Source organism: Mytilus edulis, chromosome 6 (assembly GCF_963676685.1).
Source record: "Mytilus edulis chromosome 6, xbMytEdul2.2, whole genome shotgun sequence".
Classification (NCBI taxonomy): Eukaryota; Metazoa; Mollusca; class Bivalvia; order Mytilida; family Mytilidae; genus Mytilus; species Mytilus edulis.
In genome coordinates this window covers 81,078,625-81,104,940 of record NC_092349.1, presented here as the reverse complement: position 1 = coordinate 81,104,940, position 26,316 = coordinate 81,078,625, and the positions used below count along the sequence as shown (strand labels likewise).

At 33.5% G+C, this 26,316-nt stretch overlaps 1 protein-coding gene across 1 annotated transcript in view; it reads left to right on the top strand.

Annotated features, from left to right (window-relative positions):
• The first annotated feature begins 16,197 nt into the window (after positions 1-16,197).
• LOC139528635 (uncharacterized) overlaps positions 16,198-26,316 on the top strand; it is a 34,661-nt gene continuing 24,542 nt past the window's right edge. The window contains exon 1 of the mRNA XM_071324710.1: positions 16,198-16,313. The gene's annotated coding sequence lies outside the window, so the exon portion shown is untranslated. The remainder of the gene's footprint in view (positions 16,314-26,316) is intronic.

Sequence of the window (26,316 nt, the reverse complement as noted above, 5' to 3'; positions counted from 1 at the left end):
AAAAAGCATGCACAGCTCACCGAAACCATCTTATTTGTTTTCAAGAAAATTTTAATGATTTTTTCCATTCCTGGAATAATGTTTCAATGTCGAATTTAAGACGCAGTTTTAACGTAGTGAAACTGAAGTTGTTTCGACGTGAGGTATTTGGGTCTTAATTTTTCGAAATTCAACTTGCATCCAACGTCTGAACCAGACGTTACTCCAGAGTTAATGTTGCCAATTTTGCATCCTGTGACATGAATAAAAAGAAGACACCAACACAAAATCACCAATAAACCAAAAAAGTCCTATTTCTTTTTCTTTAAAATGTGCACTTATATTTCCAATAAGTAAACATATTTAACAGATAATACATAAAAATTAAGATTGTGGTTAGGAACTGACTACTGAGTTGTTATCTTATCATTAGAATTGCTACATTTCAATTATTTCTGTTTCACCAGTCACACATTTTATTATAGTGATGTTACTTGATTTACCACGGGAGCAAATCAAAATAATATTCAATTCAATTAATGTTACCAATAAACTGGAATGTTCAGTCTATAAACATTGTTCTTTATAAATTTGCAGACAAAATATAGCTCACTCATGCATATCGCTGTATTCCGAATAGATTTCTTGTAACTTCATGAACAGGACAGAAAAAGAAAATATTGTTCAATGCTTAAAGTAAAATTTGATTTTCATAAAATTTAATGCACGAATGAAAGAACAAGACATTTCATTCGTGTTTCAGGCAAACAAAAAAGAGAATCGATATTAATTTCTTAAGTACAAGTAACAAATAATGATTTTTCAACTTTCAAATTAGTATACACATGTGGCAGTGTTTTACATTCTTAAAGTAAGCAAATATCTATTTGTTCTGTCATGAAGTCAGAAAACTCGCATTTTGATGTACGATATTGTTCATTATATATCCGAATTCGTACAAAATTTAAAATTTCGTCGTTGCGCTGTTCTGTTAGCAACACCGAACTCATGGAAATACATTTGTAGAATGATGTAAAACAGTTTCTGTAAAACCAAAGTGTCCCCACCATTGTTACTGTTTTCCAGTTTCATCTAAAAATAGAATAACATGAAGAACGTCAACATCTTGAATTTATTGTTACACCTGTACACGTGTTAAATATCATTTTGTATTATGTGACGCATAGGTATGTATTTAGGAAAGCAATTAGCACAAACACTTGCTATTCTGCACGATTCTGTTTATTAATAAGGTAAGCATGGTAAGCCACGTGGGTAAGCAGGCAGTTGAAGAGACTGTGATACAACGAATATCAACTAACACAATCCTTTAAACAGTCAGGGATAACATGATAAACCATGACCAGTGAAAGTGATGGTTTTCCATGACCCATTAAAAATACAAAGTCATGGAAAACCATGACTATGAACTGTTACTATATTAAGGAGCAAGGGAGTAATCAGTTTTAAAAACTGATACCAAAGTCATGGTAATTCATGACAATTTTATTTTCATCAATAGTCATGGAAATCCATGACTTATGAAATGAAACAAGGTCATGGGTTTTCATGACTGATGAACTTTTTCAAAATTAAAAGGATTTAATAACAAACATTGACCTTGCACATGGTAAGCACTCACCAAGGCAAAACAATGAACACAAGATATGTCAATATTGTGTGGAGTATAAAAGGTTACCACCATTTTAAAGTTAAATCTCACACCGAGATACCTTTAAATGTTGATTATGAAGAAAGAACCGGTTTGATCCTTATGCAATGCGGGTAATGATGCCAGTCTTAGACAACATACCTGACCATCTTCATGATGCTGTTATACCAGAGAATCATCTGTACGCCATCCCAGAAGACAAACTGTACGAGAGATTGCACGTAAATTCAGTGAAAGTTTTATGTATGATATTGCTTTTTTCAGCAACAGCTAAAATTCTATCAGTATCCGTAATACATGCCTTCCAAAATGAATAAATACTATTGGAAATATAAAAAAAGAGGATGTGGTATAATTGTCAATGAGACAACTCTCCACCACAGACTAAATGACACAGAAATTAACAATTTTAGGACACATACAGCTTTCAACAACGAGTGAAGCCCATACCGCATAATCAGCTATAAAAGGCCCCGATTGACAATGTAAAACAACAAGAAAACTAATGGCCTAATTCATGTACAAAAAATAAACGAAAAAACACATGTGTAACAAATCAACAAACGACAAACACTGAATTACAAGCTCCTGACTTGGTATTACAAGGTGCTTGACAACTGATCAGGATTGACGACACACTTTCACAGGCTTACAAAGACATGGTTGCAATAGGTGAGTCATGTTTTTAAGTCTTGTCATACTTGATCAGCTTATAAGTCAAGTCAAAGTTACATGCTCAAGGCATATAAAGCTACATATTATGATATGATGGACATATATGCAAGGACTTCAGACATTTAGATGACCTCATGACAAGACATTTGCAGGGTTTTGTGATGTTGTTCATGGAGAAATAACACATTTTTATAAATGCTTCTTCTTATACAATTTTTTTCATGACAGGTAGACAAGTTGGAAGAGTCCCTGCAAATGTATGCAGAGCATTTAGGATTTTAAAAGATAGAAATCTTGTTACTGACATTGCTTGCTGCTATCATGGTACTTGTGGACCTACAACAAATCCATTTTCTGGCCAAAGGTACAGACATAACTTTTCTTACAACAGACAGAGAGATATTGAAGGAGGTGGTGCAGAGCTGTCCTGCACTTATACACTAAAAACTTGTAATGCAAAATTTGAGGATGCTATGCATGTGCTTGAAGAACACGTTGGAATAAACTCTTTGGACAATAAACTGTATGCTTGAGTACTCATATTTGAGTAAATTTGAGTGTTATAGACCATCCATAAAATGTTAAATGAACATTCATTTTAATTTATTGCTTTCTTACCTCCCACTGAATTTTGTTGTATAATTTTTTACAATTTTCCTCCAAAGATAGATATGAGATTGTATAAGTATTAAAAATGGACCAATTCAGTAAAAAATTAAAGAAATTTAAACACTACATGGATTTCAAATTGAGAATTTTTAGGTGTTCTTTTGCACTCAAATGCACTATAAACTAAATGAAATAAACAAACATTTTCAATTTTAAGTATTTTTTATATTCATGATAAAAGCAATAAATAAATAAATAGAACACCTTTAAAATTTAATTATTTTCTTTTCTTCTCCCTCTCCCACTTCCTCTCTGTCCCCCTCTCTGCCTTTCAACTGTAACATGAACTGTTGGTTATTTTTTCTTAATTACTGGAGGTGACACCAAAGATGTACTGTCATCCATATTTATATTTATGTTAACCAGTTCATTTTGCTGTGAAACAGCCAAGTCACTCAAACATGATGGAAGTTTTGATGGGCTTGGAAGTGGAGTTTCTGGTACTAAACCAGAAACCTCCCTTCCTGAACAAGCAATCCGGTCCATAATTTTGGACATATCAATTTTCTTTTTATCTTTCCTAAATTTTTCCTCCATTTCTTCTGTATGTAACAGTGGTAAACCATTTTCAAATTTTTGAATCATTTCACCATCTGTCCCTCCATATATAATTCCCTTATAATTTTGTTCTTTCAGTATTAAGACACCAGTATACCCGGTGGCTAGCTGTAGAGATTTAGGCTGCTTGAATAAGTTTATCTTTTTCCTTGACAGCGCTGCCTTCTTTCTCTTTTTTTCCCTAACTTCTTGGGTTTCAGGGGAGACAACTGGTGACCTTATGTATTGGCCATTTTTTCTTGGCTTTCTTTTTTTCCCATTTGCTCCTACATGTCCTAACTGAATTTCATCACTGATTTCACCTGGAAAAAATGGTTTTCTTATTTGAGAAATCAAGTATGCATGTGAAGACATATGTGAAAATAGAATGAGAACTTATGAAAAAACTTTTTTTTATATTTGCATTTTTTATGTCATAAAGGACTTTTAGATTATTTTTGGTAAGAAAGAAGATAATTGTGCTTTATTTGAAATGTGTTTAATGGTTTTAATTGTTTACCTATCAATGTGCTTGACAACAGAGGATTGGCACACTTTCACAGGCTTAAAAAGATACAGATGCAATAGGTGAATGCAGAAAGTACATGTATCAATATTTTCTTAACTGTCACTGCAAGTTGCATGAATATGTGTCATGAATGCTGGCACATAAGACAACTCTCCACAAGAGACCAAAATGACACATAAATTAACAACTATAGGTTAATGTACGCCCTTCAACAATGAGAAAAGACCATAGTCAGCTATAAAAGACCCCAAAACTGCAATGTAAAACAATTAAAACAAGAAAACTAACGTCCCTATTTATGAAAAAAAATAAAAGAAAAACAAATATTTAACACATAAACAAAAAACCACCACTGAGTTAGAGGCTTCTGAAGCTTACCATTGGATATTGTGTCCTCCTGTATCTCATTCTGTACAATTTTGTCACTGAGACAACCATTTTGTTGAGTCGACTCTACTGCATCTAAAAGTAAAAATTATATCAAAATTGTTAAATGCTCAAGGATTTGAGTTTCTCTTATTGTTGAACTTGATCATCTACATTTTTGGAAGATATTTTTTGTCAAAGGTGTACATAGATATAGGATGATGTGGTGTGAGTGCCAATGAGACAACTCTCCATCCTAATAACAATTTAAAAAAGTAAACCATTATAGGTCGATGTATGGTTTCAACACAGAGCCTTGGCTCACACCAAACAACAAGCTATAAAGGGCCCCCAAATTATTAGTGTAAAACCATTCAAACGGGAAAACCAACAGTCTTATCTATATAAAAAAAACGAGAAACGAGAAACATGTATAAATTACATAAACAAACGACAACTTCCTGACTTAGGACAGGTGCAAACATTTGCAGCGGGATTAAAGGTTTGTCTGTCTGCAACTTTTCACCTGAGTGACCCTGACCTTATTTTCATGGTTCACTGAACATATTAAATTTTTGTCACAAGTCTATTTCTTAGTAACTTTAGATGGTTGGTCAATGATATTTGGTATATGGAATCATCAGATGGTATACATGTCCTTTTAACCCTGACCTCTTTTTCAGTGTCCACTGACAATGTTTTTGGTATTTTTTGTGATTACTTTAGATTCTCAATTACTATACATGGTAACTATGGCTGTGTTTGGAATTATTTAAACAAGCCATAAATTTCAGCGTATGCATTCATGTTCTCTCTTTTTTTATGAAAAATCAATGGTACAAATTTTTTACAAGAGTTGTACTCACTAGATGTGAGGACAGACAGACAGGTTGCTGCCTTTAAACCCGGAATGAAAGAATTAACTATTGAATAAGAGAATGCATTAGTATTTTCTTCAATGACACTTCAAGTTGTTTGCAGCTTACCATCTGACTGTGCTGTCATGGTGTCCTCCTGTATATCTATGTCACTTAATAGTTGTTCGTTTTCTTCAGTAGATTGATCTGCATCTGAAAGTAAATATTTCATATCTGTTAGTACTGTTACATGCTTAAGGATGTGAGTCATAGTCTTATTGTTAATCATTTACATATAAAGAAGATAGTTTTTGTATCTTATTTTCTACAATTTACCTAACATTGTAACTTACAATGGAAGTTATTACTGTACAGAATACCAATATTTTTAAAGGAGATTTTCATAGGATTTTGCTTCAGCAAAAAAGTTGACATGTATATATGGGTCATCATTTCAACTGTCAGATACCAGTTTATACATGCTATACAATATAAGCTTTAATAGATACACAGGTAGTAATTTGTATTTGTTCTTACCATAGCAGTACTGTACACATGAAATGAATGTGTGATGATTCAACTGCATGATGCATTCCTTAATGACGCCGCCCTAAACATAAATTCTAACTTTCAATTCGCCGTTTCAGAATCTAATGCATCCTGGGTAATATTTTCAAAAGCGTACACCAAAGCGTTTTGATTGGTTTAAAACGTTATAAACAATGGAAATTCAACCAATGACGTAACGTTATTTTCACTTTGGGGTACGAACAATGAAATTACCCATGATGCTTTAGATTCTGAAACGGCCAATTGCTACCATCTGTTCAATGTCCAAGTCCGCTTCTACATGTTCTAATAAGTTTGGTGACTCCTTTACAATAACTTCAAGTTCAAAGAAGAACAGTATGTGTGTCTCTTTTTTCTTTTTCTTATGTCAGTTAGAAACCTTTCCTTCAGTTCATTTTTTAAATCTTCATCGACAATACATTCCATCATTTCTACTATCATGCCATCTATTGTTTGAATTGTCTGATTTTCAAAAGCTTCAAATTTGTTTGCCTCTGCCTCAGTGACAAACACAGGGTGCTTTAATGTTATATCATCAGGCATGTCCTGATTTAGAAATGTTCCCATCATTCTGTACAAACGCTTGCGACCAGCAGTTTCAGTAAAATTTGTCAAACGTGGATGTAATTCATTTCCACAGAGTGATCTATGAATAACACCTCTCAATTTGTCAGGCTGAATTAAATATGATGTTGATCTCAGAAAAACTCTCCAGTCCATTATTCCATCCTCGAGATCTAGTCGTTTTGTGTATGTGCTATCTGATGTTACATTGAAAATTCCCATTGCTTTTTCTCGGATGTCTTTAAGTATGTTATGATTTCTACAAAGTGAAAGCCACATGCTGTCTGTCGGAACCCCTTTTTTAATCCAAGTTTTGACTTTTTTATTTATTTCCTCGAGGTTGAAATCAAATCCTTGTCCTTTAGACTGGTCATTGGTTCGAGATATTGTCTCATATTTTTCAGTAAAGTTTCTTAAATCTTCTGGTTGAAGATATCTTTGCATACTATCATACATCTCAATAAGTTGATATTTTGGATGACATCGCCCGTGAAATAATCCACGAGACATGTATTTAGCCGATTGAATCAACTGTGAATTGTTCCGTCTGGTATCCATTCGAAAGTTTACAATTGCCTGAGAATATCTCGTTGTTATCTCAAACAAAAAAGTGTAACTTGGATCATGCTCGCAAGTTTTAGCATATTCAAGAAATCCATCAGCATTCAAACAACTGTCTTTATTAGAAATGCATGACCTAACATAAGGAATGATTAGTTCCATTAAAGTACCAAAATGATGAATCAATATGAGCTGCCATGTTTTATGGTTATCATAGCAATTACGAGCAGCTTTTTGAGCTAGTTCTGATCTCCATCCCATGCGAAGTACTAAATCTTTAAAGAAAACACCCAATTCATATCTATAAAAGCTTTCATAAGGTTCATTTCATAATGGCCGTCACCTATCTTAAGGTGAACCCAATCAAATTCCCTGATATGTTCTACAATGTCTTCTCCAATATGTTCTGAATTAACATGATGCTGAAACTTTTCTATGCCAATAAAACCCTTTCTACACTTAGCAAACACTAAATATTCTTGTGTTAATTTAAGGAGCATGGTATAAGGAAGGACGTCACAACAAACAGTTAACCATTCTCTATCATTTCCTCCATACCGTTTTACACCCGCAGTTTTCCCTATATGCCTTAACACCAGAATAAGATTTTCAAAAGAATTTGGGTTAACAAACACAGGATCAATAACACAGATTGGAATTGATTTATCTGTGTGTCTACTTTTCACATGGTCATAACGTGTAGTTTTTAATGAAGAATCAGGTTACTGTTTCCTGTCTCCACCAGTTGTTCAATTTTCTCAACCTTAATTTTCGCAAAAGTGTCCTTTGGATTGGTATTATCAAGAGGTTGTTGGACTATTGTCTCCTTACAAACAGGGCACTTTCTTTTTGTTTTGTCAAATAAATCTTTACATTTAGGACATATCTTAAATTATATTTCTGTTTAGAAATCGACTTTTGCACAATGTCATCAATGTGGTCTTGTTCTGAATTTCCATTATGTTCACTTACAACTTCTTCAATTGCAGCATTTATAAACAATTTTAGTTGGGCTAAATGAATTTGCTTTAAGCTCCTAGTTTCACTATCATTTTCCATCAACAATTTGTCCACGGCATCAACTGATTTATTCTCACAAAACCATTCTTTTGGATGAAGATCTTTATTTGTTTGAACAGAAAGATTCTCATCTAACCCAGCAACTGCTATATTTGTTATAACAGAACTTTTTGACTTGTTGTTTGGTTTTATTGTCCATGTTTTCCCAACTACTTGCTCATTATCAAAGACATACACTGCATCTCCATTTGGGGGTGTCGGTGGTTTTGAGTTGTTATCTAGCATCTTACACACTTGTTGTATATTTTCCACCAGCACTGATATTTCCAATAATATCTGTCACAGTTTTGATATGAGAAAGTGAAAAGATTGTTAAATTTTGCAGTAAGCTCACTGGTCCAATAAACTGAGCATTTCTTAATTTGTATACATGTTCTAGAAGCACAGACATGCTATATTGTGTACATTCATCAAGTTCAGTATCAAAGTTGCATTTAGTCAACATGCCAAGTACACCTTTAACAAAATCGTTTCTATCAGACAAATATTCTTTCAAGTTGATATCTTTTATGGCTTCAAGTGTTTTGTACGATTCTTGAATATGTTCAATATCTCTTGTTATATGTTTCCCTTCTGAGTTCATAATAGCTGAAACAAAAATTGCTTTCTGCTCTGAATTTATTCCATCAATAAAGTTTTCAAGTGTTTCTTTTTTATCACCATCAGGTACATTTCTAAATGCTTGTATTAATGGACAAATCAATTCTTCTTCATTTTTTTATTATTATTATCATTATCATTCTCTTGTTCATCAATTTCAATTTCATATGTTAAATACAGGAGTTCTTTATTTCCCATGCATGGAAAAAATGTCTGTATGTTGCCCAAAACTACATACTGAAATGGAAGAGGTAAATGCTTTTCCGTTTTCCTTCGCTTTTCTGTATCTATAAAGTTGAGACGCATGTTTTCCACATATTGAAGATGGCATGATTATCTCATTGTCTTCCTGTTCAACATCAATGTTGCATATATTAATCAATTCGTCCTTAAAACTCAGTTTATTGATTAATTTTTTTGATGGCAACCTACATATTCTACAGATACTATTCAACCATACTGTATGTTGTTGGCTTTGTTGTTCTGCCATCTTTATAATTTGTTATATTTGATTGTCTTTATTTCCAACACCAAGGATACATTCATTCTAAAAGTAGAGGTGTTTAAAATTAAAAAAAAATTTGAGGTAGAAAAGAACACTTAAAAGTCAAGATTCTGGATCAAATACTGTACATTGCCCTTTGCAACAACAATAACAAGCGTGCAAATTAATTTTAAATTAATAAAAACAATAAATGAACAGCTGCGTCGTAAGACCATGATACGCCGTTCCCAAGAAGAGATATGTTATGAAAATGTCAATAATAACTGAAGAAAGAACTTGTAGTGATGTGATGCAAGCCTGTCTAAAGAAAGTTGCCTTTCATTTTATAACTAATTATTTGAAGGCATGTACAATTTTTAAGGTTTTTTTTAAGATTTGTTTCATGTTTGTAGGAGGAGGTATTTTAATAGAGGTTTTTGATGCTTAAAATAATAAAACTCCCAACACTTATATTTACTTAAAACAAGAATTAGAGGAATGGTATTGCCTGTTCCAACTATCAGAGTCATTTAACTATGAAAACAATATTACTGTAACATGTGTAATATGGGCAAAGTAGAAACAAAAGTCAAGGTAAAACTTCAGGCACCAGACTTACATCCCCTGGTAGTGGGGTACCTTTCTACCAAATATCATTTTAGTCAGTTCAAAAATATTTTAAAGTCATGGAATGGAAATGACTGTAAGTGCGCAGTTTGTGGGTATCCGGTCGTTCCGGCCCCAAGTCGACCCGGCCAACGTCGATCCGCCCCCATTATAAAATATGGATAAACTATATTCACTATATGGAGGAATTTGTCACAAATTTGAACAGTATAAACGGAATTTGCAAAAAGTGTCGATGATGGACGACAACAGATAAGTGAAGTATTGGAGTAACAGTTAAAGAACTATTTTAAATCGATACGAAACTGAGTGTTATTGTGTCTGTTTGCATAGAAATAAACTCATCAAATATACCAGGACTGTATAGCAGCTCCAACATATTTTAAAATGTGAAGATATTTTCCATGTTGACTTTGAATGTCATGGCGATTTTTATTTTATTTACTTCTCACACAGAGTAGCTAAATAAATATTTACAGTCCAATGGAACCGTTAAAATTTAACTCATCATAATGTCTTGTTTAACCAAATCATTAGTCTATAATTAGTTTGTTTATTCAACAATTGTCTGATGATTGTGAACTAAGGTAATGCCAATCGTAATCACTTAATTCAATCAATCCTGATTAACTAAAGTTACGTAATCAACAAGGTCTTTATAGTTTGATCTTTTGTTTGGTATTAACAGAGACATATATTGTATTATATGTCTCTGGTATAAATAATAAGTATTAATTGACAATGTATATATTTTTTTCAGGTAACATCAGAGGCTTCTATAACACTTGTTTTATTTGTAATATCGAATTTAGTCAATATTTTTCTTAAAGTTGACAATATTTTGAATAGTTATGTGTAGATAAATAAAAACAAGTTATATGAGTATCCATTACGCTTTATTGCAAGAAAATATCATGTCTGACATTAAATGCACAGGATTCGGCAAATCAAACAACATTTTAGAAATTTAAAGAAATTAAAAGAAAAACAAAGTTTGTATGTATCAGCTTGGGGATTGGCTTGTACATGTTGTACCGTTGTGTATGTAACTATTTGTTATATACGTTTTAATATAATTATACAACAATCTTGAAAACTTGTAATAAAAACATAATCAACCTAGTTGTTTTATACTCATCTAAAGAAACTATTTTTCAAAGGCCTTTTTTATTTTTTATTTTAACGTACACCTTTTACAGTATAATAAAAATCATAAACATTTATGAATTACAATTAATATATATTTTTATTTTTATTTCTTTTAAATATATTTTTTATTGGGGCCAGATCGACTTTACATATGGGCCAGATCGACATGGGGCCGGATCGACTTGGGATGGATCGACTTGGGGCCGGATCGACTTGGGCCGGATCGACCCGAAAGCCAGTTTGTGCAGACTTTTAGTTTATATATTTTGCAAATTTATTGACCATCTAGATCATACCCCAAATTTTATGCTATGCATTTTTGCCAGTTTTTATGCCTAGTTTACACCTTATGTTATATGCTTTTAGCTTTAATACCTAGCTTATGATTATATTCTGCTTTTAGTGCTTCATTTTTGTGCTGTGATATTTATTGCATGTGTACTTTATTATGTGTTGTATTGTTATAAATGTTGTATTGTTAAAAATGTTTCATATGTCGGTTTAAAGCTCATTAGAGCTTATGTTTGTCTTTGTTTATATACCTTGCCGACTCTAAATAAAGCTTATTTATTTATCATTAAACAAAGCCTACTTTATTTTCAAAGGACCCTTTTGTGTACCATTGGAAGTATATAAAATAAGGCATTCTCAAGTACATGTAATGGTGTTGCATGTACCCCCTTTTTTTTTAATAAGTTCAGTATACAGCATGATAAGCATGTTTGCAATGTATTCTCCCTGAATGAAACAATCAACGGTCATGAAAAATCATGACTTTGAAACTAGTCACGATTTCCCGTGACGTGTTATTACACTTGGTCATGGAAAACCGTGACCAATGAATTTAAACTTTAAAAAAAATCCCCAAAAACATCGCGAAACTGGTATAAAATCGAGCGTTACTTAAATAAAAACTACGAAAAATGTACAACAATCAACCTAGCACGTATAGGTAGTCTTAGTAACCCCACAAAATCATAAAAATAGTCTCAAACAGGTTTTTGATCGATGCTGACTTACCACTGTTATTCACTGGAAAAGCCATTCTGTATCTGTTTCTGTGTAAGGAATTCCCTCCTTTAAAGGAGCACTTCTTTTCAGAATCGGTTTAAAAGTTCACAATATATATTTACAGGACTATATTTACAGGGGTCTTCGGTATTCAAGAAAAGCAAAAATCTACGCCCGTGGGGTGAATGTTGGCTACATTCAATGGCCCTTTCGTTTGTTTGACGGTAGAGCTTTCAAAAGTTCATTTCTTTTGGTATGTAAAGCATAGCACAGTTTTCAATTTATATACTCTACTTTGAAGCAGTTGTCCATACATTTGCATCTACAGCCACATGCGCATAATAATCTACTTGGATCTAAAATAAGCTGTTTATTTATTACTAAGCTGGTTAGGTTAAAGCATTTATCACAGTTTTTAATGCTACGAAGAAAGCAGTCTAATTCATGCAAGTATGGTATACGAGTGTTATTAGAAGTGGGACATTTAAAGACGTATCGTATCCGTATCTGATACGTTGACGTATCTGAACGTATCTTAAATCGGGTTATTACTTAACTGATCATTTACGTGTTTAAATAGTACATGTATATGAGTTGTTTTTCTATGTTAGATATCTTTCGGTCATTAATACACTCTTTTTATGACAAAGAGACAACAACCCGACCAAAGAGCAGATAACAGCGAAGGTCACCATGGGTCTTCAATGCAGCGGGAAAATCCCACACCCCGAGGCGTGCTTCAGCTGGTTCCTAAACAAAAATATGTACTAGTTCAGTGATAATGGACGTCATACTTCAATACAGAAATTATCGTTATAAAAATATAAACATAAATTACTCACTTGTTTGTGCATGATGTGTTAGCGTTTAATTTTGACAAAAAGTCATAAACAACCTTTACATTCCAAAAATCCTCGTGCTCAGTCACTAAAGTCGAGCGCATAAATTGGTCCATATTTATAATTGTTTTACCAATATCTTTATTGATAAACATTTTTTAAAGAAAATCATTGCTAGCACTACATGTAATAATCCTATATCTAATACGCACCGAGTTATCAAATATTAGAGGACTAGAGGAAAGGCTGTGGATATTAAACAACAAAAGGGTAATCAATCCTTTACTTTTTTGTTTTATAATTGAACTTCACGCCTGGGTAATTTTAATGATCCAAATATCGATATGTAGTATATAGATTGACACGAAAATCACGTTATTGTTAAATGTGTGTAACATGTGTAAATGTTAGTTTCTGATGTCGTTCATGTAATGTTTTCATAGTTGTACTATAGTTACTGTAAATATATATCGTAGATACATCACTTTAAGGGCAATATATGTGATTAAGTCAGGATTTTGACATATATATGTACAAGAAGCAAGTAATACATGCAGATACGTCAACGTATCGGATACGGATGCGATACGCCTTTAAATGTCCCACCTCTATTCAGAGGTTTACAGTCTAGAATAAAATGTTCAACAGTTTCTGAATTTTCATTGCAGAGAAGACACGTTGGATCTATTGAGTTTTGGTTAAATGCAGCCTTATTGCTTTGCAGGTAATAAGTTCCTGTTAATAGCTTTAATTTTGGTTGTAGGCGGCTAATATCTTGTGCAGAGGTACCAACATTTGCAAGACATGGATGAGTATTGTGCCATAGAATATTATTTGCAGATAAATTGCGAAGAGAGCTGAATAATGATACTTTTGTCCTGAGTTGTTCATGCCAAACGTTGTCCACTGCCTTCTTAACACTTGCTTTCCATTTGTATCTGCTGACTGGGTTCTGTATATGTTCATGAGCTGATTGTAGATTGTATTGTGCAAGTAAGCAACGTATTTTAGAAAACCAGTTTTTGGAGTTAAATCCGGATATCGAGAGTTGTCTTTCTGCCAGATCTTTTTCGACGGATGATTCCATACCACAAATCTTGTTGTATATGTTTAAGGCTGCTTTGTGTATAATGCCTTGGAGTGGTATAACTCCTGCTATAGTATAAATTGCTGCATCCGCAGTGTTGTTGGGAAGCGACAAGATTTGTTTAATTGATTTTCGATAGAATACTTCTAGTGGCTCTAAATGTTTATTGTCTGGAAGAAGAATGTCAATTCCATAGATAAGAACTGGAAGAACATAAACGTTGAAGATGTGAAGACATGTTAGTGGGTTTAGCCCGTTCTTTCCATGCAGACCAGCCCCCATCAGGCTATACATAGTTCGTCTTGCCTTTGAGATGTTTTCATCAACGTGAATGCTGATAGTTTTTTTTAAATCAGAGCTGTGTTTTATGCCAATATGCACAGCTGAATCTGGCTCATTCATTTTTATATTATTAATTTTGAAATTGAAGCCTGTATCTTTTGAAGGTGGTTCATGTTTTAATATAACACTTTTGGTTGGTTGGAGTGAGTATTTCTCTTGCATGCTGTAATTCTCGACCGTGCTTATCATTGTTTGGAGGTCATTAGGAGAATTGGCAATGAGAGCAACATCATCTGCGCAAGTCGGGGATCCACAGTATATATTTCCGATGTAGGTACCAAGGCCGCTGTTTTCTAATTGGTCCAATACATCATTGATGTAAACTTTGTACAGTTCGGTGCTTAATATCCCACCTTGTCTTACTCCTTGTTGTACGGGGAATGGTTTTGACATTAGACCGTTCCATTTAATAGAGGTTGTGGCGTATGTACTCAGTTGGCGGATAAGTAGCCAGAGGGTCCCACCTACTCCTGATAGAAAGAGTTTACGATGTAAGCTGTTAAGATTGACAACATCAAATGCTGATTTGGCGTTTAGCAGAGCAACAAAAACAGGCATCTTTTGGTCCATTGATTCTGCTATGGATTCTAGGAGGATGAGGGCACTGTATAGAGGAGATACCCCAGGAGTGAAACCTCTTTGTAATCGGTTTTGGAAAATATCAATGATGTCTCTTAGCAATTTCCTCAGTAGTACTTCCAGGATTTTTCCAATAATTGGGAGTACAGTGATTCCTCTATAATTTTTTGCCTCATTTGGTAGTCCTTTGGTTTTGAATATTGGTGTTAAGATTCCATGTTTTATGCAGTCTGGTATGGTTGCAGAGGAGCAAATGTTGTTGATTATAGATGTTATTGCCTGCAGTAATGTATCTCCACCATATTTGATATGTTCTGCTGTAATACCGTATATATCAGGTGCCTTGTTGGTATTCAGTTGGTTTATGGCTTTGTCAATTTCTTCAGCTGTGAAAGTTAATGGTACAGCATTTTGTTTGCAAATTTCTTCGATAATGTATATATCAAATTCTTTGTTGGTATGATCGGAGTTTGTGGTATTAGACTCAGGTGTTGCGAGCTTGCTGAAATGCTTGTTCCAACCTTTTAGTATTTCTTCCCGAGAAGAGTAGGTTTTGTCTTCTACAGTCAGATCTGATATGGAAGATTTTTTGGTTTTCCTTTGTGCATTTACAAGTCTATGGAATATTTTGCTATCTCTTTGCTTAGCGTTCATGATCTTCTGTAGCGATTCATCTCGTTGTCGCGCAATTTCTTGTCTTCGCGCTTTGCGCAGTTGACATTCAATCACGTGATACGTACGGTCACATGATCAGGAACAGCTAGCAAAAAGTACGACGAACCGAACCCGTCTCTCATTGCACGCTGTAGTGTAAGGAAGAGTACAAAATCGTTCCAAAACCCCAATAACGATATTTACGACTTGGTCATTGAAAATCATCACTTTCACTGGTCATGGTTTACCATGTTATCCCTGACTGTTAAAGGACATGAGTTGCAAAATAAAATAAGAATCAGCTATGGCATTTATTTGACGGAAGATTTGTTTTGCTTAAGTATCCTATTAATTCGAAACTATATTTCTAACAAGCGATATTATTGTACTTAACTGTAGTGGTTTCGCATTCATTGTTGTGATCCGAGCATATAACTTATTATTAACATACTATATAGTAAAATATCTTTTCTATCGATCATACCGCTGGGAAGTCGTCAAGAACACAGTATTATTTTATTTAGGGGGTTCACTCGATAGACGCAAATTTTTATTAGTCTTAACTTCAGGGTTAATCGAGCAAATTTATTTAATAATTGATTTTTACTTATTCATTACTTTACACCGAGCTCATGAAGGTCATTATACGTGTTATATTTGATTTTATTGCTGTGTCCACAATTGTTATTCTACGTATTTCACCTGTATCGGTGTGGACAATTCCATGTTTAAATCACTTGACATTTCCGCGGGAAATTCTTCTATTGCGACCGTACGAATTTGGATTAATGCATATATATGTATTGTGAAATATATTGTTCTCTGTGTATATATTTTTGATGAATTGATGATCACATTTTCTACAACATAGTTAGATGTCAGGTTTGTACACATTTAGCATGTTTAGTCTCTAATCTAGTCTATATTCAAACCTGAAGCCAGTGGGTCAGTGAAGGGATACATGTGCTGCATAAATCACATTTCAGGACATTTCAACCAACAAAAAACTATTGAATATTTTATCAGCTGACATATCTATTTTTATTTCATCTAATGTCAGTCATACTGACAACTGACAAAATCAGCGGAAACCGTGTATTCGTGAATTCTATCACCTGCTATGGACGATTCTCTATAACAATTAACATTGTATTTTAGGGGTTGTTTACATTTTGAGTCGTATGATAAATGTATGTTGGACGATTCAATATAACATTGTATTTTAGGGGTTGTTTACATTTTGAGTTGTATGATAAACGTATGTTTGTGTGTGTTTCTAAATGAAAACAGCTCAATTTTATAATACTTTATTGATGGTCATTGGTTTTAAAATGTATTATACAGAAACGTGACACGCAGTTTATTTACTCTTTGGGTCTGTCTAAATGACCTACATGTACATAACAGCCATGAAAATGGTATATCCCAATTTACTCATGGCATTCTGACACGTGGGAATTCCGCAGATACCATACTGCCATATCGAATTTACCAATAACAAAACAAATATATACATGTACATGTATAGTCACAGAAGTTTGAAATTCTAGCAATGACTGTGTAAAGATATGACAAACTCACTATCACAGTAGAATCAAGAAATAGGGAGGTACACCCCCACCCCATCCTTATTTCTATCTAGAAAAGGTTGGGGTGGGGGGGGGGGGGGCTTAAGGCCGTTCTACGTTGACGAATTTCATTCATATTCACATTGATAAATTACATGCGAGTATACGTCAATGAGGACCCAACATGCCCAATGTCAGACAAAGAAAACAAAACGACATATAGGACATATAGAGGGTAAAAATCAGTCTTCAACAATGGACAAAATAAAGATGTAAAGCTAACTGTTTTGAGAGTATTATAATTTGGACTTTGTTAGATATTTTTCAACAAATTTAGAGTTGTTTTTTTGTTGTGAAAGTATTGACCTAGAACTGTCTACATCTGTCTCAGACAATCGAAGTTTCAGTTGGTATAACATGTATAAATCTTTTCGGTCCCAATTTGCAGTTTTGTTCATTTGTTTTGGACATTTCCATATAATGCAGCATGTCAGGCCAAATATCTCGGCGTTTGGATCTTTGCATATGGCCATAAACCTGACGTCAATTCGAGAAGCTAAAAATTGGACGTGGATTAGAGGGGCTAAAAAATTGACGTCAATTGACCCTGAACAAAAATGTATAGATGTACCGATTCAATTCAATAGTCTGTTCTCAAATGCCTGAGATACACTTCAATATTTATTATTCATTGAAAATACAATTAATATATGTGGAATCATCTTTTAGAAAAGTTGTTCTTATGGTAATGACACCCCCCCCCCCCCCCCACCACACACACACACCCTATATTTTAAAGCATCAAAATATTCCTCATTTTTTTAGGGGGGGATACTTTTCATGTCGGGACAGTTTTCCTCATATTTGAAGGCTGTATGGTTGCCTGTAATTGCAATGTCATCTGAACCTCTGTTGATACATGTAGTTGTCTCATCAGGCTCATTGGCAATCATATTAGATATTAGGCCAAAAAAATATATGTCTGTCTACGGTTACCCGACCCACCCTTTTTTGAGTGCCGACCCTTAGTTATTTTATCCGTCATAAAGCGAAAAATAAACTGAACTCGTGTCAAAAGTAAAGATAGTGTTGCTTATTTCAATAAGTCCCCTGACTTAAAACAGACATATATTTTTTGTTGGCCTTACTCTTTGTAATTTTTATAAGTATCCACCCTAAAGAAAAGTTGTTTGGAATGAAATGAATCCCCTCCAGATCCTCCTTTTATTAGTTAAAAAGGCTTTATTTACTTCTTACCTTCTTTAGAACTTTGGTTTTTTTTTTGGGGGGGGGAGAGAGAGAGGTTGAACCTGTTGTTAATAAGTTGTAAATCAGGCCATTACTTTTTCTCAATTTAATTGTTTGATTTTGGGAGTTTTGGTTCTAACAGTTTAGGAATTAGGGGCCAAAAAAGAGCCCAAATAAGCATTATTCTTGGTTTTCGCACAATAACTTTAGTTTAAGTAAATAGAAATCAATGAAATTTAAACACAAGGTTTATGACCAGAAAAGGAAGGTTGGTATTGATTTTGGAAGTTGAGGTCTGAACAGTTTAGGAATTAGGAGCCAAAAAGGGGCCCAAGTAAGCATTTTTCTTGGTTGTCGCACCATAACTTTAGTTTAAGTAAATAGAAATCTATGAAATTTAAACACAAGGTTTATGACCACTAAAGGAAGGTTGGGTTTGATTTTGGGAGTTTTTGGTCCCAACAGTTTAGGAATAAGGGGCCCAAAGGGTCCAAAATTGAACTTAGTTTGATTTCATCAAAAATTGAATAATTGGGGTTCTTTGATATGCCGAACCTAACTGTGTATGTAGATTCTTAATTTTTGGTCCCGTTTTCAAATTGGTCTACATTAAGGTCCAAAGGGTCCAAAATTAAACTTAGTTTGATTTTGACAAAAATTGAATCCTTGGGGTTCTTTGATATGCTGAATCTAAAAATGTACTTAGATTTTTGATTATCGGCCCAGTTTTCAAGTTGGTCCAAATCGGGTCCAAATTAAACTTTGTTTGATTTCATCAAAAAATGAATAATTGGGGTTCTTTGATATGCCAAATCTTACTGTGTATGTAGATTCTTAATTTTTAGTCCCGTTTTCAAATTGGTCTACATTATTAAAGTCCAAAGGGTCCAAAATTAAACTAAGTTTGATTTTAACAAAAATTGAATTTTTGAGCTTTTTTGATATGCTGAATCTAAACAGGTACTTATATTTTTGATTATGGGCCCAGTTTTCAAGTTGTTTCAAATCAGGATCCAAAATTATTATATTAAGTATTGTGCAATAGCAAGAAATTTTCAATTGCACAGTATTCAGCAATAGCAAGAAATCTTCAATTGCACAGTATTGTGCAATAGCAAGAAATTTTCAATTGCACAGTATTGCGCAATAGCAAGAAATATCTAATTGCACAATATTGTGCAATAGCAAAATTTTCAATTGATTGGAGTTATCTTTCTTTGTCCAGAATAGTAGTTGAATCAACTTAAATCATTGTTTTATACAATATACAATGTATATTCACTTTTACTACCAACTGATAAATTAAAACAATCTTTACCATTCAGTGATAACAAGCACCTTTTGTTACATTTTAATATTTTATGATGTATTTAAATGAGTAGTTATTGTTGCAAACGCCATTAGAAATTTGAATTGAGATCAGTTTTGGAAAAAGGGAAAGGGGGATGTGAAAAAAAAATGGGGGGAGGGTTAAATTTTTCTCATTTCAGATTTCATAAATAAAAAGAAAATTTCTTCAAACAGTTTTTTGAGAGGATTAATATTCAACAGCATAGTGAATTGCTCAAAGGAAAAAAAAGTATTTTAAGTTCATTAGACCACATTCATTCTGTGTCAGAAACCTATGCTGTGTCAACTATTTAATCACAATCGAAATTTAGAGCTGAATCCAGCTTGAATGTTGTGTCCATACTTGACCCAACCGTTCAGGGTTCAACCTCTGCGGTCGTATAAAGCTGCACCCTGCGGAGAATCTGGTTTGAAGGCTGTATAGATGCCTATATTTACTTTGTTATTTGAACCTCTGTGGATAGTCGTTTCATTGGCAATCATACCACATATATACTTTGTTCTATATGGATTGCAGACCTGAAGAAGATGTTTATGCTGCAAACTTCAAACAGCCTACTACAACTTCTTCTACCATGGAACAATTGATCAGAATTGAACTATACATAAAATTGAGAATGGAAATGGGGAATGTGCCAAAGAGACAACAACCCGACCATAGAAAACAAGAATGTGTCCCCAGTACACGAATGCCCAACTCGCACTATCATTTTCTATGTTCAGTGGACCGTGAATTTGGCATTAAAATTAAAAAGATCATATCATAGGGAACATGTATACTAAGTTTGAAGTCGATTGGACTTCAACTTCATCAAAAACTACCTTGACCAAAAACTTTAACCTGAAGCGGGACAGACGGACGAACGAACGGACGGACGAACGGACGGACGAACGGACGCACAGACCAGAAAACATAATGCCCCTCTACTATCGTAGGTGGGGCATAAAAACAACAGCAGAAGGTCACCAACAGGTCTTCAATGTAGCGAAAAATTCCCGCACCCGGAGGCGTCCTTCAGCTGGCCCCTAAACAAATATATACTAGTTCAGTGATAATGAACGCCATACTAATTTCCAAATTGTACACAAGAAACTGAAATTAAAATAATACAAGACTAACAAAGGCCAGAGGCTCCTGACTTGGGACAGGCGCAAAAATGCGGCGGGGTTAAACATGTTTGTGAGATCTCAACCCTCCCCCTATACCTCTAGCCAATGTAGAAAAGTAAACGCATAACAATACGCACATTAAAATTCAGTTCAAGAGAAGTCCGAGTCTGATGTCAGAAGATGTAACCAAAGAAAATAAACAAAATGACAATAATACATAAATAACAACAGACTGCTAGCAGTTAACTGACATGCCAGCTCCAGACTTCAATTAAACTGACTGAAAGATTATGATTTCATCATATGAACATCAGGCACAATCCTTCCCGTTAGGGGTTTAGTATCATACCATCATAACATATATGAGAAGAACATAATACATGTATACATTAATAATTGATTTCATCCCAGTCCTCATGTACTTGACCACTATAGCTATTAATCAACAGAACAAATGCAAATACTTATAGTTTTGATGCCATGAAAGTTTGTTTTTTTTATAAATCTCTAATCTTTATATTAATATACATGATATATTAACTGTATCCCAATATGAACATGTTGGGCTCTTCTACAGCAGAATATATATACAGTTTAACGTTTTCTCATTTGTATAGACCTGCTTACAGGATGTAGAATGGAATACTGTCTGTCCGTCCGTTGTCAATTATGTCAGACATTAACTTTAAAAGGCTTTGATAAAATTGCATAAAACTTTGGTGAATTGTTTATATCTATCGACGTGAGCTCCCTTTCTGTTTTTTTTACTAATTTTAGAATTTATGTTTCCAAGTCCTAAAAAAAGGGGGGGGGGGGATATTCCAGATTTCAAACTTTAACTAAAAAATGCTTTCAGCAGTTCTCATGAAACATTGGTGAATTGTTGATATCTAGTAATGTAAGCTGCTGCCTTTAGATAGAATCTTACAAATTTTACATTTCCAAGTTATGGTTCTTTAATATATTAAAAAGGGGGAATTTTCAAGTTTCTGATAATGTTATCAACAATTCTTATTAAACTTTGGTGCATTGTTTATATCTATTGATGTAAACTCCCTGTTTGATTTTCATAAATTTCTAATATGACATTGAGAAGTAACTTTATTCTTAGTACATGTGACAAGCTTATCAAGCACTCATGGCCCTGCTGGTTATTGAAAGTAGAATGCCTATGGATGACTTTTAATTTCTTGCATCCATTTTATTTGAATTTTAAGGAATAGTTGTTATTTATGTAAACAAACCCCACATTGATGTATAACATATACAGTAATCAGACATCAACCCAAGCCAACCTGGATGTAATTGAAAGACATCTAGAGGTCAATACACAGTTTTAAACAAAAGACAAAATAATGAAAAATATCGCAAAGTTTTCAGAAGAATTATTATGAAATGTATTAGCAATGTTTAGAATATATCGTTTAAAATTTAGGTTCCACCTATCATTTTAAAACTGGTATTTCGTTGCGGCTAGTCTATCAGAGGGATATTTCATCGATATGGAATCTTATTTAAATTTATCATGAAGTCAGATTTGAAAATGGACTTGGGAAATGAAGGTGAAGTAAAGCCCGAAAGTCAGTTTTAGTCTTATATAATGTTTGTCAATTTTACTCTTATATACATGTACGTTTACATATATTATTGATTCAGTGGTGATGGTAAATAGAAACTCGCAAGTCTAAGATAAAATTTCATAGTTTTGAATGTTTCTTCATCAGTTAACTAAAATTAGGTGGAGATAATATGTTCTTATTTCCAATAATAGCATTTTATTTAGATTTGAATCAAACATTTTTGTCCATTAGCCAAATTTATTTAAAAAACACAAATTTACCAAACAACGCTACTCTAGCTACTAGCAATATGATGCCTGATTGATAGGTTACACTTTATTTTATACATCTATACTGCCTACATGACACCGTAGTCCTGAGTGTAAATGGTCATCCAGTATGTTAAAAAAATAAAAAATTTATAAGGCCAAATATGAATTCTAAAACTATATTTCATTGTACATGTTCAACATTTATCATTCATTTGTTTATTTCTCAATTTTTGTGAATTAACAGCAATTATCAATTACTAAAATACACTGTCATACCACAACAAAACTGTCTTACTGTATTGGTATTACCTATATTTGTATCCATATCACAAAATGAATTGAAAAGAGAATATTTTTGCAATACTTTTTTCATAATGAATACTATAACTTTTAGTTCTTTAGACATATTAAGTAGATGTTCATATCCACTTGAAATTTTATGAGTTATATGTGTCCACACTTGTATAAGAACAATATATATGAAACTCACCAGGGTTTATTCAGGTGATACAGCAATTATACATAAAATACAGTAATAATAGAAATAAGGCAATGGCAATCACTGGTAGGTGCAGCGGGTAGTTTACGTGAGGTTACAATTGGTACTTCATGAAAGTGTAAAGTTCTCTCTGTAAAATGTAATCAAAGAGATCTTCAAGAGTGGAATATTCTCATAGTATTGTGCTAATTTGATGAAGTAAACCCAGCATAAGCTGGCACCAAAGAAGTATAGGTCTTCGTCAAATACGGAACGTTCTTCTCTATGTTCCATTGCATGTCGGTGGGTCAAAGGACCTGTCCTAACTTCACAGCTCCAGCAGGTCGTGTGTGGTTCAAAGTACCCTGACAAAGTTGTCTTTAAGAAGTGGAAATCCATTTTGGCCTATGTCACTAATCCACACACAAAACACTGATGTGGTAAGCTCCAATATGAATTTATCAATGTACTGTCAATTGCTGCTGAACTATATGCAGTGACAAGAGATGTTGCTGGACCTTGGGTCCCTGCAGATCTCTGTTGGAAGATTTCTCGCCACGGATTCATGGTTATCTGATGTTTCATCTCTTATGTCAACGTACCTAATTTCATCACTGACCATCTTATTAGAAAGGTCTGTTGCTATAGGAGAGATTTCAATAGCATTATTATTGACAATGTTTACAGTGTATTGTGGTGTAATTTCCATGACGTGTGATATTAAGACAGGTATGTAGTTCTGTATGGGGAGAGTATCATAATCGTCCTCATGCAAGGATTTCCTTTTCACCGTTTTAAACATAAATGAATTTAGAACAGGTGTATTCATAAGCACTTGTAACAGAGACTGAACTCTTCCCTTTATTAGTTGTGAAGGAATTGATTTTCCATCTAAAACAACGGTTGAGCGAACCAAGTCTACCATTGCGCTGCTACAGTTAATGATCATGAAGGGGTAGAGATTGTATGGAAGTTAAACTAGGATAAGAAAAAAAATATAGTATGCTCTGGCGAAAGACTTTAAAAATTCTTTGCATTAAACTCTAAACAGCTTCTTATTGTCGTAAATTGTTAAATTCTCAACAAAATCTCAGTAACTTTGTTGGAACGAACAGAACAAAGGTGACCTGTACATGTAGTTGATAATTTCTGTGTCATTTTGGTCTCTTGCGGAGAGTTATCTCATTGGCAATTATAAGCACATCTTCTTTTTTGATATTCAAATAAAATTTATATGTAGTTTGATTTACTTTTAAGCTTCAACCCTGGTGAGCCATGTTAATTGTCGGTATGCTGTTGCACCCATCGCACGTAAATTTTCATATTTCCATCTTTTTTTCTGATTTATTTTACCAAATTCATACGTGACAGGATTATTATCCTAGTAACCGGTGTTACCCATGTATATATTGAACACAAGTTAAAAAAATAAACAATACTATACTTATGTGTGTGTCAATTTGTTTAGTTAAAACAAAACTACAAAAACTTCGAAAACAAGAGAGATTTTTGTTTAAATGTCATGATTATCTGTCGATTTCTAGAGCTATACTTCACATACTGGTGATCATGCTGTCTTTCATTATTATATTCATATACATATATAAACTGAGACTAATATAACACAGAGATTGATCACTATCAATTTATCGGATAATGTGAGTCTCCTTATGGTTAGCTACGTTATTTTAACCTAGTTTCGTATTTAACCGTAGCCTACGACATATATCACTACCTTATCACTCAAACAACTATAACACTGAGACTACTATAACACACTTTGTTATAGTAGTCTCATATATGATTAAACAAACTGAAGAGATTGAAACTGGTACTTTTGCATTTTTAATTATTTGTTATCTGATCTGAATTTTCTGAAAAGTGCAAGGTAGATAGGCATTTTTTTGTTATTACGGACGCCAAGTCAATACATGTAGCTCACACCGCCCCTCGACACAGGTGAGCTTATAGCGAAACGGGTTGATAACCAGTTATTTCAAATCAGTTTTGTAAAATGTGTAGATTTGTATTGTTACAGCGGATGACAGTGAGGGCATTTCGGTGTATTGATATCGCCTAGATTTCCATTACGTAACTTTCGTTTTGGGTTTTTAACCAATCTATGAACATGATGAATACAGAGATATCATCAACATTCCTTATCGCTTGTTATAAATCTATTTCTTTAAAGAATACTCATCGAATATTTTTTAAATAAGATAAATATTAATAACATTAAAATGTTTTGTTATATGTATATACACATAAGGGGGAAAAACAATAATATCTATGCACACGCATGGGGAAGAATATCTCAAGAACGTTTGCAATCTCAAGGAACGATAACTCTGCATCGATGATTAAGCATATTTTGCGGGAAAATACGAATGCCTACTCCAATCCATTCTATTAGAAAAATCGAATTATTTCCAATATGCACTTGTACTACACTATTATTTATATAGTAGAAAAGAATGATATACAAATACATGAACATTATATATACATGTAGCTGTAATAAACAAGTATGAATATAATACATAACAATAAACAGAGTATACTGAGTTGTATCACTACAGTATAATAGTCATTACGTTGAGGTTAAATTCCCTGTCAATTATTTATCATCAACGCACGAATTTGTCCCAGAAAAAGAAAATATATCTGTAAACAAACCTTACTTTCAGGTATAGAGATGTGATTTTTTTCTGAGACAAGTCTTTATCATAATATCCATCGGACAGCTGTCATCCGATGTTCAGTACATCAGTACTTTGATTTTCAACTGTTATGCCTTTTAAAAGTTAAATGTAGGTGTATAGTTTAGTTGGTTTTTTTTGCATCTTATATACTTTATAATTATCACTCAATTGGTAGTATGAAGCTACGAGATATTTATAAGTTTTGAAATTAAAAGCACCTTTAGCAAAACCGATTTCTGTAGGTGCAAACAAATATAAATTCAACTGAAGAAAAAAAAAAAGTACACGAAAAGATAAAATATTGATTTTAATCTACATATCTGACCCTCCTTCCCCATCCAGCAACAGCTCTTTTCTTTTTTCTTTTTTTTTTGGAGGGGGGGGGGGAGTAAAAATGGGCAATCATTTTATCGCATTCTACTTCCAAGGCGTGTTTGAGTTGATTGTTTTGTCCTGAAATCACATAAATAAAAAAACAAATGTTTGATATATCTGGCTTTAGTTTCGAATTAAAAAAAAATATATGTATACAAAGGTTACATGTTAATGTTAAAGTACTAAGAATACACTGTATCAAAAAATGAAATAAACGCGTGAA